At 44.3% G+C, this 16,039-nt stretch overlaps 12 non-coding genes across 12 annotated transcripts; 5 read left to right on the top strand and 7 right to left on the bottom strand.

Moving 5' to 3' along the window:
* Positions 1–1,110: 1,110 nt before the first annotated feature.
* On the bottom strand, positions 1,111–1,183 carry trnaf-gaa (transfer RNA phenylalanine (anticodon GAA)). The gene has a single exon. It is a non-coding gene; the product is annotated as a tRNA-Phe (tRNA).
* Positions 1,184–2,520: 1,337 nt separating this feature from the next.
* Positions 2,521–2,602, top strand: trnas-gcu (transfer RNA serine (anticodon GCU)). Its single transcript has one exon. It is a non-coding gene; the product is annotated as a tRNA-Ser (tRNA).
* A 413-nt stretch (positions 2,603–3,015) lies between these two features.
* On the bottom strand, positions 3,016–3,089 carry trnat-cgu (transfer RNA threonine (anticodon CGU)). Its single transcript has one exon. It is a non-coding gene; the product is annotated as a tRNA-Thr (tRNA).
* A 1,549-nt stretch (positions 3,090–4,638) lies between these two features.
* trnag-ccc (transfer RNA glycine (anticodon CCC)) lies at positions 4,639–4,709 on the bottom strand. Its single transcript has one exon. It is a non-coding gene; the product is annotated as a tRNA-Gly (tRNA).
* Positions 4,710–6,080: 1,371 nt separating this feature from the next.
* trnal-uag (transfer RNA leucine (anticodon UAG)) lies at positions 6,081–6,162 on the bottom strand. Its single transcript has one exon. It is a non-coding gene; the product is annotated as a tRNA-Leu (tRNA).
* Positions 6,163–6,568: 406 nt separating this feature from the next.
* trnal-uaa (transfer RNA leucine (anticodon UAA)) lies at positions 6,569–6,679 on the bottom strand. The gene is made up of 2 exons: positions 6,642–6,679; positions 6,569–6,614 (listed from the first exon to the last, which is right to left on the bottom strand). It is a non-coding gene; the product is annotated as a tRNA-Leu (tRNA).
* A 1,159-nt stretch (positions 6,680–7,838) lies between these two features.
* Positions 7,839–7,910, bottom strand: trnag-ucc (transfer RNA glycine (anticodon UCC)). The gene has a single exon. It is a non-coding gene; the product is annotated as a tRNA-Gly (tRNA).
* A 3,061-nt stretch (positions 7,911–10,971) lies between these two features.
* On the bottom strand, positions 10,972–11,044 carry trnar-ucg (transfer RNA arginine (anticodon UCG)). Its single transcript has one exon. It is a non-coding gene; the product is annotated as a tRNA-Arg (tRNA).
* Positions 11,045–11,190: 146 nt separating this feature from the next.
* trnaf-gaa (transfer RNA phenylalanine (anticodon GAA)) lies at positions 11,191–11,263 on the top strand. The gene has a single exon. It is a non-coding gene; the product is annotated as a tRNA-Phe (tRNA).
* Positions 11,264–11,709: 446 nt separating this feature from the next.
* trnak-cuu (transfer RNA lysine (anticodon CUU)) lies at positions 11,710–11,782 on the top strand. The gene has a single exon. It is a non-coding gene; the product is annotated as a tRNA-Lys (tRNA).
* A 1,321-nt stretch (positions 11,783–13,103) lies between these two features.
* Positions 13,104–13,177, top strand: trnat-agu (transfer RNA threonine (anticodon AGU)). Its single transcript has one exon. It is a non-coding gene; the product is annotated as a tRNA-Thr (tRNA).
* A 275-nt stretch (positions 13,178–13,452) lies between these two features.
* Positions 13,453–13,526, top strand: trnai-aau (transfer RNA isoleucine (anticodon AAU)). The gene has a single exon. It is a non-coding gene; the product is annotated as a tRNA-Ile (tRNA).
* Positions 13,527–16,039: the final 2,513 nt, after the last annotated feature.

The following is a 16,039-nucleotide window of genomic DNA, read 5'->3' as shown; positions in this document are numbered from 1 at the left end:
GGTGGTTAAAAATTACACAAAACTCCAGAGGACACTGCGACCTGAACGTACTGAGCAGAGTGGTGCAGCAGAAGCGTGCTGGGCCCATAACTCAGAGGTCGATGAATCGAAACCATCCTCTGCTATTTATACACACTACATGAGATTTTCAGCAGCACTGATTAACAGGAAAACATCAAGAACTCTGTCTGTCATATCTTTAATATTGATCGTTGGAACCTACAGCTGATGAAAACCCAGAAGTACTTTTTTTCTACAACATCTGACTTTAGCAACAAGGAGCTGCTGGGAGACATGAAGACTGTGCAGTTAAGTGACTGGTCAGAGAGAGTGCTGTGTCCTTTTAATGAAACTGTTATGAATTTAACTCAACAACCTTAAACTTTATCAATGAGATACTGAACCCAGGATCTCCTGTTTACTAGACAGGCGCTTTGACCAACTAAGCCACAGCACCACTCTGATGTACAGGGATGTATTTTGGATCTGACAATACCCCCAACGTACGTGGCTGATCATCATGACTCTTACCAAAGTTTCTTTAGCATATAATAAACTGTCACATTAATGTCCTGAATGTGCTGTGTGTAAATAATGAGGTTCATCAAAACAAAGTCAGAACCAGAGCTCAGGCTGTTGGTACACAAACAAAGAAAGGCATACTTGTGGATTCACAAGATTATATCAGGATCTGACCTTTTCCTGTTCCATCAGTAACCATCAAAGGAGATGCTGATTCTGTGATGTCACAAAGGTTCTAATGACATCACAGAGATCAAAGCCTCCTCCCACTTTTTTCTCATGACCTCCACCATAGAGTGCTGACTGCTGCAATAATGCTGCCTTTAATAGAAGTTTAGGAACATTTAATTAAAGAATACATTTTGATTTTAATGATTGGAAAATGGCTGTAGAGTCCTACATTAAAACATCTGAAAAAATCCTGCGATCTTCCACACGTCTTTGACAGCCTTTTGGACACACAACCAGTCAGCGTGACGCATCCACCCTCACAATATTTCATGCTGTGGTTGAAAGAGGAGGGAGAATATTGGAAATGTAGGTAAAAAAAAAACCTGAGCTTGAACCTCACTCAGGTACCACCTTTGATGCCGAAACCCGGGATTGAACCAGGGACCTTTAGATCTTCAGTCTAACGCTCTCCCAACTGAGCTATTTCGGCTGGATGGCTCCATTTCTGCTGGATGTTCTGTGACAGATAAAACACAAATCTTATGATCTTATGGTGAGCACTGTGGACTTTGAATCCAGTCATCTGAGTTCAAATCTCAGTGGAACCTCTGCCATCTGATTCAGTGTGATAGTGATTAAGAATAACACCCAAAACAGATGCTCACCTACCAACTCAGAGCAGAGAGAAGGATTCATCAGACAGTTTCTCTCTTCACCTGCTGCAACAGCTCACCGACCTCTGTGGTGAGGTAAAGGTCCAAAGAGGATGTAGATCAGTGGTAGACGTTCATCAAAACAAAAGGCCACTCAAAGCAGAACTGCTGCTCAGTCTAACATTCAGACAACAAATTGACAACAAACATGACGAGGTGGCCGACGACTCTCTCCTTCATTGCTGATAGATACATTAATGTGAGCAGTTAACTATCCGTCTATTCACACACAGTCCAGGTCGCTGCATGCTGAGGTGGCAGAGTGTTTAAGGTGATGGACTGCTAATCTACTGTATCCTGTGTGTGGGTTCACATCTCATTGTCTTCTGTGTTCAGCTGTCCATGTTGCAGCCTGCTATTCTAGGTAGAGTAATCCTAAACGTCTGACTTCAGGTCCATATATCAATCAAACCTGTTGAAGTTTAATTCAAAGGTTATCTGGATGTGTTGTATCTGCTTTCAAAGTTGTTGTCAGGTCATTAAGATTAAATAAGGAGCTTACAACTCCAATACCAGTTAGTCAACAAAACATGACGAGCCAAGTCCACTGTGACAAATGGAATGGAACAAAGGATTTTCTTTAGCATATAATAAACTGTCACATTAATGTCCTGAATGTGCTGTGTGTAAATAATGAGATCCTGGGTTCAAATCCCAGCAGTGCCTTGCTCCTAATGTTAGATGTTGTGGATAGAAAGGACTAATACATGGAGAGCACAAAATATAAAATACATTTGTCCCCAAAATACACCTCACAGCAGTTCCGCTGCGCCACTCTGCTGTAAACCACCCCAATGTTATAGATATGACAGACAGAGTTCTCAATGTTTTCCTGTTAATCAGTGCTGCTGAAAATCCCATGTAGTAGTTTTGTGTAATTTTTAACCACCACATCCACTTTCTGTCAAAGCGGCTGTGGTGGTTAAAAAGTACTGAGATTTCCACCTGCAGTGTATCAAATGACCACGAGGGGGCAGCTTGGAAAATGAAGTCAGATCTTATTGAAGAGCATCAGACTTTTAATCTGAGGATCCAGGGTTCAAGTCCCTGTTCAGGTGCTGCAGCTTCTTCCCAATGGCTGTTTTTTTGTCATCACATGTACCTTTGGGTTCATGACGAGGTGGCCGAGTGGTTAAGGTGATGGACTGCTAATCCATTGTGCTCTGCACGCGTGGGTTCGAATCCCATTCTCGTCGGTGTTCAGCTGGCTTTAGTCCGTCTGAGTTGTACCCTGCTGTTTAGCAGGTTGAAATGTGGTGATTGACCCTTTTTAACAGGAGACAAACTTTGTTAAGAGTCATGATGGTTACTTCACTACAGAAACTGCATGCACTCATTCATTTGAAGCGAAAGTGAGAGTGTGACGTATCCATCTGTGTCGCGTGGGGCATCAATGAAAGGCAGGAAATGCCTTTGATCTCCAGTGATGTCACACAGTCTCGTTGTGGAGTTATTAGGTGTTGATTCTGCAAAAATGGTCCATAAAAGTCTAATATCACCGAAACATGTTAACCAGACAGTGTTCTAGGATTTGAGGTTTAAACCACCAAATTCTCATTATTAACTAAAGCTGTGTCTGTTATATCTATAACATTTAACATTCAGCTCAAGGCACTGCTGGGATTTGAACCCAGGATCTCCCGTTTACGAGTCAGGCGCTTTGACCAGCTAAGCCACAGCACCACTCTGAAGTACATGTATATACAGAGGATCTGGTGATGGAAGTGTAATGTGTATCCTGCAGCTGAGGTTGATGGTAAAGTGGTTTGTTTTAATGTAGGAGTGCAGCGTTTGGATGCTCCAATCAGTCCGAGAAGGGTTTCCACATGAATGGATTCCCCAAGAACCATGAGGGCTGGAAAACGTGGTGTGTGTGATTGTGTGTGTGTGTGTACAGATACAAATGCTAATAAAGATAAGTATATGTACCGCAAAGGGCCTCTGATATAATACAGAGATTGTCAACTGAGATTGAGGTCGTGATTTAATCATTTTACTCCTGGAGATACTTTCACTATATATAATCACACTGTGCACGTGCAAATAAAGATCAGTATATGCATCACGGTACCACTTTGGGTTTGTTTAGAGAACAGCCTAAGAAATGGCAAAAAAATGCGATGGTGGAATGGGTGCGGTGTGCAGCATCCAAATTCGAATCCCATCACTGCCAATTACCCCAGCAGTGCTTCACTCTCAGTGGAGTTCCTGCTCATCACTAAAACATACTGATGAAAACCATCACTTCCTGTGAAACATCACAGACTGTCTGTGATGTTTCTCCTTTCAGCCCACCTGGTGTTGGTATTATCTTTCACTGCCTTCTGTAATTTTTCATTGACAAGAAATGAACTGGCAGTGGTGGGATTAAAACCTCCGAAGAGACTGGAGCCTTAATCCAGCGCCTTGGACCGCTCGGCCACACCACCACTGGATGGATGTTCACCACCCACTTCTCCAAAGTCCAACAGTGAAGGTTTCAAATCCAGTTCAGCCCAAATAGTTCCAGTCGCTTCTGTCAGGATAGGATACATTTTGGATCTTAAAATTCCCCCAACATACGTGGCTGACCATCGTGACTCTTACCAAAGTTTCTTTAGCAACTGTCACATTAATGTCCTGAATGTGCTGTGTGTAAATAATGAGGTTCATCAAAACAAAGTCAGAACCAGAGCTCAGGCTGTTGGTACACAAACAAAGAAAGGCATACTTGTGGATTCGCAAGATTATATCAGGATCTGACCTTTTCCTGTTCTGATGTAGCTCAGTGATCAAGATGGATCCAGTCAAGTGCTGGTAGAGACGATGGAACAGACGATAAACTGACAACAGGACATTAAATACATAATACATATAACCATTCAACAGCATCACTGAGTCAGGAGCAGAACAGTACACATTACTGAGGAAAGCAATAAATGACATTCTCCATGTTTTCCTGTTAATCAGTGCTGCTGAAAAACTCCTGACGTGTCTCATCATTTTTCTGTTCTTTGGAGAACAAATTTAATCTGTCTACAAACCTGAAGCCAGGGTCTGTTCCATGAACACGACATGCTGACGTTCTTCAGATTATGAGACTGGCACACTGCCTACTGCACCAACGAGGCCTGGAACCCAGAGTAAGTAAAAGAGTGAGATGGAGGAGAGCTGTCAGTATAAACATACAGCCCTGACCACTGTTGTATCCAGGCAGTGCTGACTGCTGCTTTTCATGGAGAGGGGTGACCATTGCATTGGCCGGGAATTGAACCCGGGCCTCTCGCATGGGAGGCGAGAATTCTACCACTGAACCACCAATGCTGACTGCACAGCCAAACCCACCTCCAATATGATGGCAATGCAGAGTAGAGCGTAGCATATCTCCACTTGTCATATGGAAGACCAAGTAATTCAAATTCAAGTATCCATCTGTCTGTCAGGATGGCCGAGTGGTCTAAGGCGCCAGACTCAAGGTAAACTCCTTCCTGCACTAAAGGGCATTCTGGTCTCTGAAACTTTGACTGTTTCATAATAAAGGAGTTAGGACTTAAAACACGAAAGCCTGTGTGCTCCCTGTGGCTCCCTCAGATCCAGGACCTTTATATCATTGCAGCTAATGGCTTGTTGGTCTAGGGGTAGGGGTGCCAATATCTTCCCAAAGTTTGTCTCCTGTGAAAAGCGGTCACCACATTTCCATCTGCTCAACACAGCAACAACCACTTTGTCTCGAAACTGCAAGCAAAAGCTGTAATACAGGAAGTGATGAGCAGGAACTCCACTGAGAGTGATGCACTGGTGGGGTTTGAATGCAACATATCCTGTTTACAAGACTTATTGATACTAATACATACTAAGCCAGCAGCCTGCCCATTGAGCTAACTCCGCTGTGCTAACATGGGACAGCGTTAGACTGAAGATGTAAAGGCCCCTGGTTTTTGGCATCAGAGGAAAGAAAAGCAGCTTCTGTCAGAAGTGGGATATGAACCCACACCTCCTGGGGAGACTGCAACCTGAACGCAGCACAATGACTGCCTGATTAGATCACATGGAAGCTGTAGAGTGGACAAACAGGAATTTTAGTGTTTCACTGGTAAGATTCAGGTTCCACCGCGTTTTGAACTCGGATCGCTGGATTCAGAGTCCAGAGTGCTAACCATTACACCCTGTAACCCTGCAGGCATATGCTCATTATACAAACAAATAAATTTCGAGATCATTCAAGAAGGACTTGAAGAAACCGAGTCAAGAGTTAGACTCATGTTTATATTCCTGCGTTCTCAAATGGACACAATGATATTTACCATTTCTTCATCTTCAGCCTGAGTATCAACTGCAGCTACAGAAGAGGAAGTAGAAGGCAGAGGGCTGGACACCAGTGTGGATGTGCTGGGGGCATTCCTTTCTGCATGAGTGTTTCTCTTTGGGGTTGTCCTGTTTGGAATTTTGACAAAATATTTTATTTGTTTCTTGAGATCAGCTAAATTCACAAATTTGCAATCACCTGAACTGAAGCACAGACTTGTGATGTGAGATGTCGTTGGAATTGAAACTTTCTGCTGAGTCTTTCTTGAGTCTGTTACCTCAGACCACTGAGCCATCCTGACACATGTGTCCAGCTGCCAGTCTCTGGTGAGGAAACAGAGAAGTTAATGCTAGCTTTGATAGGACAGTGTCAGCTCAAAGTGCAAAGCTTGGCAGTGATGGGATTCGAACCCACGCCTCTGAAGAGACTGGAGCCTAAAGCCAGCACCTTGGACCGCTCGGCCACACTACCACATGTCAGTCTTAGCTTGCCTGCAATAATGCCACATGTTTCTGACCCCTAAAAGTTGCATCGAAATGTTTGGAGCAGAGAATGGCAGAAAGATGTTCTTGAAACGTCCTGGACACACAAACAATCAGCGTGTAGCATCCAACCTCACAAACTCTCAAGTCCAGCTTCTTTGTATCTGTATATATACTGTTAAACTTAAGTTCACTACATCAAACTCAGCCTGTACAGATGATTCAGTAACAGCTAAGTTATATTTAGTCCAACAACTGCTGTCCATTTCTACCACAGGGAGCCACAGGCTCTCTCAGCCACTGAGCCACTCTCAGCTTCAGAGTTTTCAGTCCTAACCCTTGATTGTCAAGCAATCATATTCCCATTTTATGCAGATTTTTCATCCACAAAAAGTTGTCAGGAGTGGGGTTCGAACCCACGCCTCTATTCAGAGACCAGAATTCCCCGCTTCACAGGAAGTAGCGTAACTTAAGTCTGGCGCCTTAGACCACTCGGCCATCCTGACATGTCTCCAGCTGCCAGTCTCTGATGAGGAAACAATAATGCTAGCTCATCCTTTCTTTATGGACTACAAAGATCTGACATCCAAAAATTCAAAAACACCCACAAATAATCACTCCTGTATTACAACTTTTACCTGAGTTGAGCAGATGGAAATTCGGTTGACCGCTTTGTACAGGAGATAAACTTTGGTAAGAGTCATGATATTGGTGATATAACACTAAGGGCTCGTCTGGGATTTGAATCTGGGATCTCTTGCACTCTCAGTGAGAATCAGATCCCTAGAACAACGAGCCATTAGCTCCAACTACACACTTTTTCTGAGGGGGAAGAACTTTCAGGTCATCAAAGATCTCACACAGAGCATAGATTATACACTTCAACATTTATAATGCAGTCAGAGAACCAAATCTGCAGGACAACCACAAGAAATGACAGAAAAACCACCAATCAGGAATATTCATCAACAACAGGATGATGTTCCCTCTGTTCCTCAAAGGGACTTCACCAAGATTGAAACCTGCCATGTCCAGCTGTCTCTGATCACTAACATCATTGGCTGGATCTCATATCAATCAGATATTTCTTTATTTGGACCATGTGCTTTGACCATCAGGGGACAGTTTGTTCTGTAACATTGCTCACAATATTTAAACAAAAAGCCCCATATGTATTCCAAAGCAGCCCAATTTCCATCTTGCGAAACCCAATTTCATCAAAAGAAGCCCAATCTGGCAACAAATTAGAGCAGTTTAAACAGAATTATCACATAATTTGTCCCTCACCTGTCTCTGTGACACAATTATCAATGTGTTCGGCTGTTCACTGAAAGGATGGTGGTTTGAGCCCACCCAGGGACGTGCTTTGTCTTATCCACTGGAACTTTAGTCGACACATGGAAGATTTGATCTGGAGAAGGTGTATGACCGGGTTCACAGGGATGTTCTGGAGTATGGAGCCATCCCATCACTATATGACAATAAGCTTCCCTTTCCCCGAGACAACTACAGGGTGTAACAGATGTACAGCTGTGGTGAGGACGGGTTACAGGTCTGTAGCTGGAGGACTTTGGCACCATCGGCCTGAGATCTACAGGATTTTGGGATCTCAGGAAGGAAAACAAACGTAAAACACAAAGTTAAATTGTAGACACACAGGTAAACTGCAATGGCCGGGAATCAAACCCGGGTCAACTGCTTGGAAGGCAGCTATGCTCACCACTACACCACCATTGCACAGAAAAGGCCAAAATCACAGCCCTTTTGTATGACTCAGAGTTTATTGAACCTCCTACCTGGAATACCCTGCAGGTGCATGATAACATATTTATGTCATGGGGTCAGTAAAGAAAGGCATTTTCCCTGACTGGGAATTGAACTCAGGCTGCACAACCATTTTTATGGACTGAATTTCCATCAAAGGCTCACATGCTGAATTAGAACGCTGTAGGTGGAAAGAATAGTTTAGCTCTGACTTTTGATTGGAAATCCGGTGCCAATAGATGCATCTGTGAGGGTCCCGACTGAGACTTCAGGGTCAAGGATGTATCTGTTGTAACTATTGTATCTATTGCAACACAGACAGATACAGACAAAAAAAAATAAACAAAATGATCCAGACAAACAGGTGGACGAACAAACATGTTTGTTAAAAATGTTCTGATATGTTTATGACGCCACCGTAAACATTACTGTCTTAGTGTATGATAAATGTGGTGGGAAACATGTTGAACTCAAAGCATCTCATAAACGCGGTGTGTAACATTTTGAATGCCATTAAAGTCTTGCTGCTAATGGCTCGTTGGTCTAGGATGATTCTTGCTGAGGGTGCGAGAGGTCACAATCACAAGTCGCTGACTGCCCTGGTTCTTACTGAGGTCTGTCTTCTGTAAAAAGAGGTCAATCACCACATGTCTTTCTGCTAAACACAGCACCATCCACTAAAACACAGTTTCTGTTCTCCAGATGCTGCAGGTAAAGTTTTTAATACAGGAATTGATGATTTTCTTTAGTTTGTTTAAGTTATGAGCAGGAACTCCACTGAGAGCGAAGCACTGGTGGGGTTTGAATGCAGGATGTCCTGTGACACAGACCAGCAACGTTGACCAAAGATAGAACATCTTAAGTGGAGAATGGCCAACGATACATGAGGGGAGAAAGATGTGCGGCATTAATGAGCTGGCAAACCACTTTTGTCATTCAGTAAGACATTTACAATCACTTGGAGCAGATTCAAAGAAACCTGTTGAAGTTCTAGCAGACCAGCATTATTCACATGTAAAGTGAGTCCAGTTCCTTTTAGGTTTGAACCCATTTTCCTTTGAGCTGAAGCATCACCGTCAGGAAGTGCACCACAGAAGAGTCACATGGAGGTTTAAGTCAACGTCTGAGGAACCAGCTGAGAAACAAAACCAAAAGAGCCAACAAGCAAATATTCTGTTATTTTTAATTGAACAGACTGGATCAGGTTCTTTATTTAAGGGGTCCTGGATTCTTGCTTGGAGCTCTGTAGACCTCCTTTGGACCCGGTCTTTGGGGGAAGCTGGGTTGGCTCTTCTGGTTCCTTAGAGAGGGGCAGAGGGTACTCTGGGGAGTAGTTCATGTGGGTCCGGCCCTCTCGTGCTCGCAGGTAGCCGCTCCTCTGCTGGATGATGAAGGTTGGCGGCAGCAGAGGGGACGTCTCACTGGAGCCCGTCTTTGCTGCACCGCTGGAGCCCCAGACGCCAAAGTCTGGGAATGAACGAGAAGGCAGCCAGGTGCTGGGGTCAGGGAACTGGACACGGGCTTCACCTGCAGGCTGAACGTCCCAAGAAGGTGATCCAGAACCAACCACAAAACCAGATGGTTGGAGTAGAGGACCAGAGAGCCCAGAGGGGGAACCCACATCACCACCAAGTCCAGAACCAGGCTGAGGCTGCCCAGGAGATCCTGGAGTGTTCTGTCCATGGTGGACCGGGCTGACGTAGCTTCCACCCTGAGGCATCAGAGGTCTGGATGGAGCGCTGGGCTGTTGCACTGGTGCTCCAACCTGCGGCATCAGGGGAGCACGTGAACCTCCAGTAGGAAGGTTTGGTGATCCAGCACCACCGCTGGAGCTCCAGGAACCAGTGTAGGGATACTTGTAATCTGGACAGAGGAGAGGAGGATCAGGAGGAGCATCAACTCATGAAGCACCAAGACCAGTTTGGCTATCCTGAAACTGAAGACCTGGACCAATAAAGTGAAACTCAAAGTCTTTACCTGCTTTTGTTGCTGGAAAAGCAGAAGCACTGCTGAACAGCAGACACATCCAAGAAAACCTGAAACAGACAAAGTTATTGGCCTTCTTCCACGGTGGATCCTGGTGCCAGGCAGGTGATACACACTGAATAGACACACACACACTCATATACAGCTAACTGCAATGGTTAGAGTGTGGTGCTGGTAACGCCAAGGTCATGGGTTCAATCCCCATACTAACCACATGCAGCATCTCAGAACGTGATACCTTTTACTCTGTCTGTATGAAACCCCATAGACTTCAACACACTTTGACTTGATTTTCCAACCAGTGTAGCCAGTAGACTGCAGGTGGAAGTCTCCTTTGAAAAGGGACTTGCCATTACACGTCTGGGGCAAACCCAACCGAATGATATTTCCTCCTGTCTTCGCTCCCCTGCTGATCAGTGTCTACCTGAGTGTCATTCCTTTGTCCTTTTGTTCCTTTGTCTGTGGCCTTGTCTGGGAACCATCCCTGCCCCCTACTGAGTTCACCCTCCTGTGGTAATCGGTAATACACATCCCACTATACGATCCATGCATGAACTGTCTGTGACCACACCCGGGGACAGGGTATATCTGTTAGCTGGCCCTACATTGGGTGAGTCTCTGTGAGTCCCTGTGAGTCTCTGTCGGTCTCTGTCGGTCAGTCTGTCGGTCGGCCAGTGTCAGTCAATCTCTGTTACCGGACCCACTCTGTGTCGGTAGGCTCACCGTGACCTGGAACTTCAATAAACTCACACCACCTCAGCCAATCCTAGCCGCTAGACCATCAGGGAGTGTGGTTGGTTGGAATCGGTTTACAGCAGAGTGTGAAGCAGCAGTGGAGCAGTGGAAGAGTGCTGGGCACAAAACCCACCTCTGCTGAGGCAGTGATGCAAATAACAAACTACATTCTACATTGATCAACTTGCTGATCACTGCCACAACACGTTGAATGTTACGACAGTTGCACTGCCCCTTTTTTGGTTTCCATATTTAATGGTTCTGGTTTCACCAAAACCATTAAATATGGTATAACTTGTAATACATAATTTTCCAACCACGAAGGGACTCGAACCCTCAGTCTTCTGATCCGAAGTCAGACGCCTTGTCCATTAGGCCACGTGGTCACTGGGCCACAGTTTCATTGTCAGAATCAGTCAGTTCTTTCTCTTGGCATGATAACACTTTGAGAGATGTGCATTTGAAGCCTTCACTGTGGGACTTTGGAGAAGTGGATGGTGAACAGAACATCCTGCATTAGTGGGCTCTGCCAGCCGAAATAGCTCAGTTGGGAGAGCATTAGACTGAAGATCTAAAGGTCCCTGGTTCAATCCCGGGTTTCGGCATCGGAGGTGATACCTGAGTGAGGTTCAAGCTCTGTTTTTTTTAACCAACATTTCCAATGTTCTCTCTCCTCTTTCAACCACACCATGAAATATTGTGAGGTTGGATGCGTCACGCTGACTGGTTGTGTGTCCAAAAGGCTGTCAAACACATCTTTCTTCCATTTTCTCCTCCAAACATTTGTACACAGTTTTGAGATTTCCCATAATGTCATATGTGTGTCATTTTTGCAGTGAAGTATTTCATTAAATGTAAAACTGTTATAAACGGAGTGTTGCGTCAGTGGCCACCATCACTTCAAGTAACCCAAATGGGAAAGATCCTTATTGACAGCATTGTTGCGCTTTGCTACATCTGAGCTAAAGATACAAATAAAATAATCTAAACCGGCTTTTATTTTGAAATGATTTTTGGCGATTTTTTTGGAGGATGTTTTGCTTTTTAAGCAGCCCGGCTAGCTCAGTCGGTAGAGCATGAGACTCTTAATCTCAGGGTCGTGGGTTCGAGCCCCACGTTGGGCGCTAAGCAGTTTTTTTTTAGACCCAAAGTTACATTTCCAATGTTCTGCCTCGTCTTTCAACCACAACCACATGAAATATTGTGAGGTTGAATGCTGCACACTGACTGGTTGTGTGTCCAAATGGCTTCAAAGACATCTTTCTGCCATTCACCCCTCCAAACCTTTGGACACAGCTTTGAGCTTTCTCACAGGTGTCATTATTTCAGTGAAGATGTATGTATGGATGTATTCCCCCTGAATCCTGCGATTCACAGCTTCCACCAAATGGAGCCAAATAAGACACAAAACTTATTGTGATGTGAGTCTGAAGAGCTGCTGCCTTTGATACGTCACCTGATGATGTCACCTGATGATGTCACAGCACTCACAGAATGAAACTCTTCCTTTGAAGCTGCTTCAAAGAATTTCCAAAATCACGTGATTCAGATGTAAACACAAAGGCTGCCTCACTGTCACCATTCAGAACAGCTGAGAAGATTATTAGCTTCTGAGCTCCTGCAACAGCTAAAACACCAATTTCCCTTCTTCACAGCACAGCATGAGCCACAAAGTTACTGTTGCTTCACTTTACAAGATACTACAAATAACACAACCAGCCAACCTCACACAGCTCCATATCATAAGGGTTAGCTCTCCTGACGACTGCAAGGCAACAAACTTAAGTTTCCAATGAGGACTCTGCTCACCATGTCTATTCAGCGTGCTGCAGCTGTCACATTCATGCAGCTTCTGTAGAAACAGTTTATTCCATCAGAGCCATCAAATCCAGCATACCATGCAGGGGATGTAGCTCAGTGATAGAGCGCATAAACATAAATGAACAGAACATACCTCACTCAAAAACGGCACACTGGTTCTAATGACATCAACGAGATCAAAGACTCCTCCCACTTTTTTCTCATGACCTCCACCATAGAGTGCTGACTGCTGCAATAATGCTGCCTTTAATAGAAGTTTAGGAACATTTGATGAAAGGGTTAGGGTAGATTGGAAATGTCTGTTTATTGTTTATCACTTGTTAGGATCCCCGTTAGCTGTCACTGAGGCAGCAGCTACTCTTCCTGGGGTCCAAATGAAAATGCACATCTGCAGTCAAACAGGTTCAGGTAGATGCAGAGTCCTACATTAAAACAAACCACAACAACAACCTCAACTGTAGTATACACATTACACTTCCATCACCAGATCCTCTGCATATAGATGAATGTTGCAGTGCTGCTGTGGCTTAGCTGGTCAAAGCACCTGTCTTGTAAGAGTCATGATGGTCAGCTACTTATGTTGGAATATTTTAAGATCCTCTGTACATTTCTGTACATCTGAGTGGTGCTGTGGCTTAGTTGGTCAAAGCGCCTGTCTAGTAAACAGGAGATCCAGGGTTCAAATCCCAGCAGCACCTGTTTTAAGGTTGTTGAGATAAACTCATGTAACTTCTTCTGCAGGAGTTCCATTAAAACTCTCTGACCAATCAGGTAACTGCAGAGTCTTCATTTCTCCCTTTGGAACATCCTGACGTTTTGTGGAAGAGATTAAACCAAACCAGATACTATCCAACAAAAACAGCTGAGGACAGTGCTGTGGACTTGAGCCGGTAACAGGCTGAATGATTTCACATCCAATGCTGTTAGCTGGTTAAAGATTTGTAAAAATAAGCCAAAAAAATGCTTTCACACAGGCTGGTTAGCTCAGCTGTTTAGACCGTGGTGCTAATAACGCCAAGGTCATGGGTTCAATCCCCATACTGGCCCAGCATCTCTGAACTTGGTGTTGTTGTTGTTATACTTCAATGCAGCCTGAAGTCTTTTTCCAACCAGTGGAACTGCCCCCTGGTGGTCATTAGAAGTGCAGCCTAACTTATCAGATACAACAATAACACAAAGTTACAATGATCAGAGCAAAGACTGCAGATAGATCATTGCCTTTGTAACAGTTTAGTGATTAGTTTCCAGCGGGCATTGTGCACCATGCAGGGGATGTAGCTCAGTGGTAGAGTGCATGCTTTGCATGTATGAGGCCCTGCGTTCAATCCCCGTCATCTTCAGCGTTGATAATGAAGCACATGAAGTACTTATCTTGTGCAACACCCTGATCTCTCAACTATCCACTCAGCTTGGACCAATTTATCCTGTGTAGTCATCCTACCAAATTACCAAAGTGAACACAAGTGTACATGTGATGACAAAACAGCAGCCATTGAAGTCCACTTAAAGGCAAACTCCTAATGTTTTGGCCTCTTTTTTTAAACTCACGTCAAAACATCATTATGAAGTTACATCAAGTACATATAGAGCAGGTCTAGACCAAACTCTTATTAAAATTATTTTGACTTTTATTTTGAGAGCAGGAAGAAGGATATCCAATCGTCTCATCTGCCACACCATGCAGGGAATGTAGCTCAGTGCTAGAATGTGTGCTTTCCATGTACGAGTCCTTTGGTGCAATCCCCAGCATTGCTAAACAAGCACAGGAAGTACTTATTTGTACTAATATGGGTGTCATTCCCATTCTGAAGTGTCCAAGGTGCCTGATTAAGGCTCCACTCTCTTCGGAGGTGTGGGTTTGAATCCCACCACTGCCAGTTGCCTCCATTCCTTTGGATCCTGCATTCAACATCAGTTGAGTGTGACGACTGAGTTCTCAGTTTAACACATGATGGATTCTAGGTCTCCCACATGAATACCTTTTATACCATGCATGCCGAAATGAGAGATAAAAAGCTTGTAGGAAATGCCAAAGGTGCCACAGTTTCGACTAACAGTTGATTGAGGAATCAGAGGAATTGAAAACTGAATCACATCAGTGGAGGTGCGGTGATTTTCTGTTTGGTGAGCAGCCCTGTGAGCAGCTAAGCCACAGAACATCTTTATGACATTCTACAGCTACGATCAAAAGGCTTGTTGGGGAAATCCTTTCACTGTTTCACTCAAGTCCACAGCACTCTGCTCAGTTTTTTAGCTTTCAGCTGATCAGTAGCTGTGGATGGACCTGGTATCTGCTATATGGAGCTTTGCTTGGTTTGCATAGCTGCCTTCCAAGCAGTTGACCTGGGTTTGATTCCCGGCCATTGCAGTTCAACTGTGTGTCTACAATTTAACTTTGTGTTTTTCATGTTTGTTTTCCTTCCAGAAATCCTGAAATCCTGTAGATCTCAGGCCGATGGTGCCAAAATCCTCCAGCTACAGACCTGTAACCCGTCCTCACCACAGCTGTACATCTGTTACACCCTGTAGTTGTCTCGGGGAAAGGGAAGCTTATTGTCATATAGTGATGGGATGGCTCCATACTCCAGAACATCCCTGTGAACCCGGTCATACACCTTCTCCAGATCAAATCTTGGGGTTCCACATGTCCACTATAATTCCAGTGGATAAGACAAAGCACGTCCCTGGGTGAGCTCAAACCACCATCCTTTCAGTTAACAGCCAAACGCGCTGACCAATCGCCCCACAGAGACATGATGTTGCAGCCTGCTGTTCCAACTACACACAGCAACAAGTGAACTAAACACAGCAGGTCTCTGGTGGGCTTCACAGCCTTTCAGTAAACAGCTGATCACATTGATAATTGTGTCACAGAGTGGAGCCGCCCCCTGGTGATCATTAGATAGACTGCAGGTGGAAGTCTCAGTACTTTTTAACCTGCTAATACACTTTTATAGAAAGTTTATGGTCCTTAACTTACCAGATACAACAATAACACAAAGTTACAAGGATCAGTCCAGGGACACTTCTGTGCGTCTTTGTGCGCATGCGCTCAACCATTTGAAGCAAACATGAACAAGAATGTGACGTATGCATCTGTGTAGCTTTGGAGATCAATGAAAGACAGGAAATGCCTTTGATGCCTTTCAGTTACTATTGTAATGATGTCATCTTCACATATAACAAACTTTGGATAGTGAACAGCTAGCTGTTGCTAAAACACCATTAGCAGAGGATGGTTTCGATCCATCGACCTCTGGGTTATGGGCCCAGCACGCTTCCGCTGCGCCACTCTGCTCATAGCTAGCTGAGCTGCAGCGTATAAACTCGAATCCCATCTCTGTGGAATCTGCGTAGGAATGCCATTCCTTCCTTTCTTCAATCACCAGTACAGCAGATATTATCAGTGATATGGGGGGTGGGGGATAAGGAAGTAGTTTGAAAGTCACAAATGTTACCTTAACTTGAGCACTGACTTGACTGCTGAATTCAGTAAGTGCTACTTGTTGGGGCAGTGCTGACTGACAAACACAACAACATCTTCTTAGAATACAAGACTG

Source organism: Echeneis naucrates, chromosome 2, assembly GCF_900963305.1.
Source record: "Echeneis naucrates chromosome 2, fEcheNa1.1, whole genome shotgun sequence".
In the NCBI taxonomy this organism is placed as follows: domain Eukaryota; kingdom Metazoa; phylum Chordata; class Actinopteri; order Carangiformes; family Echeneidae; genus Echeneis; species Echeneis naucrates.
The sequence above is the reverse complement of the archived record's forward strand: the minus strand, read 5'-3'. Positions and strand labels throughout refer to the sequence as shown.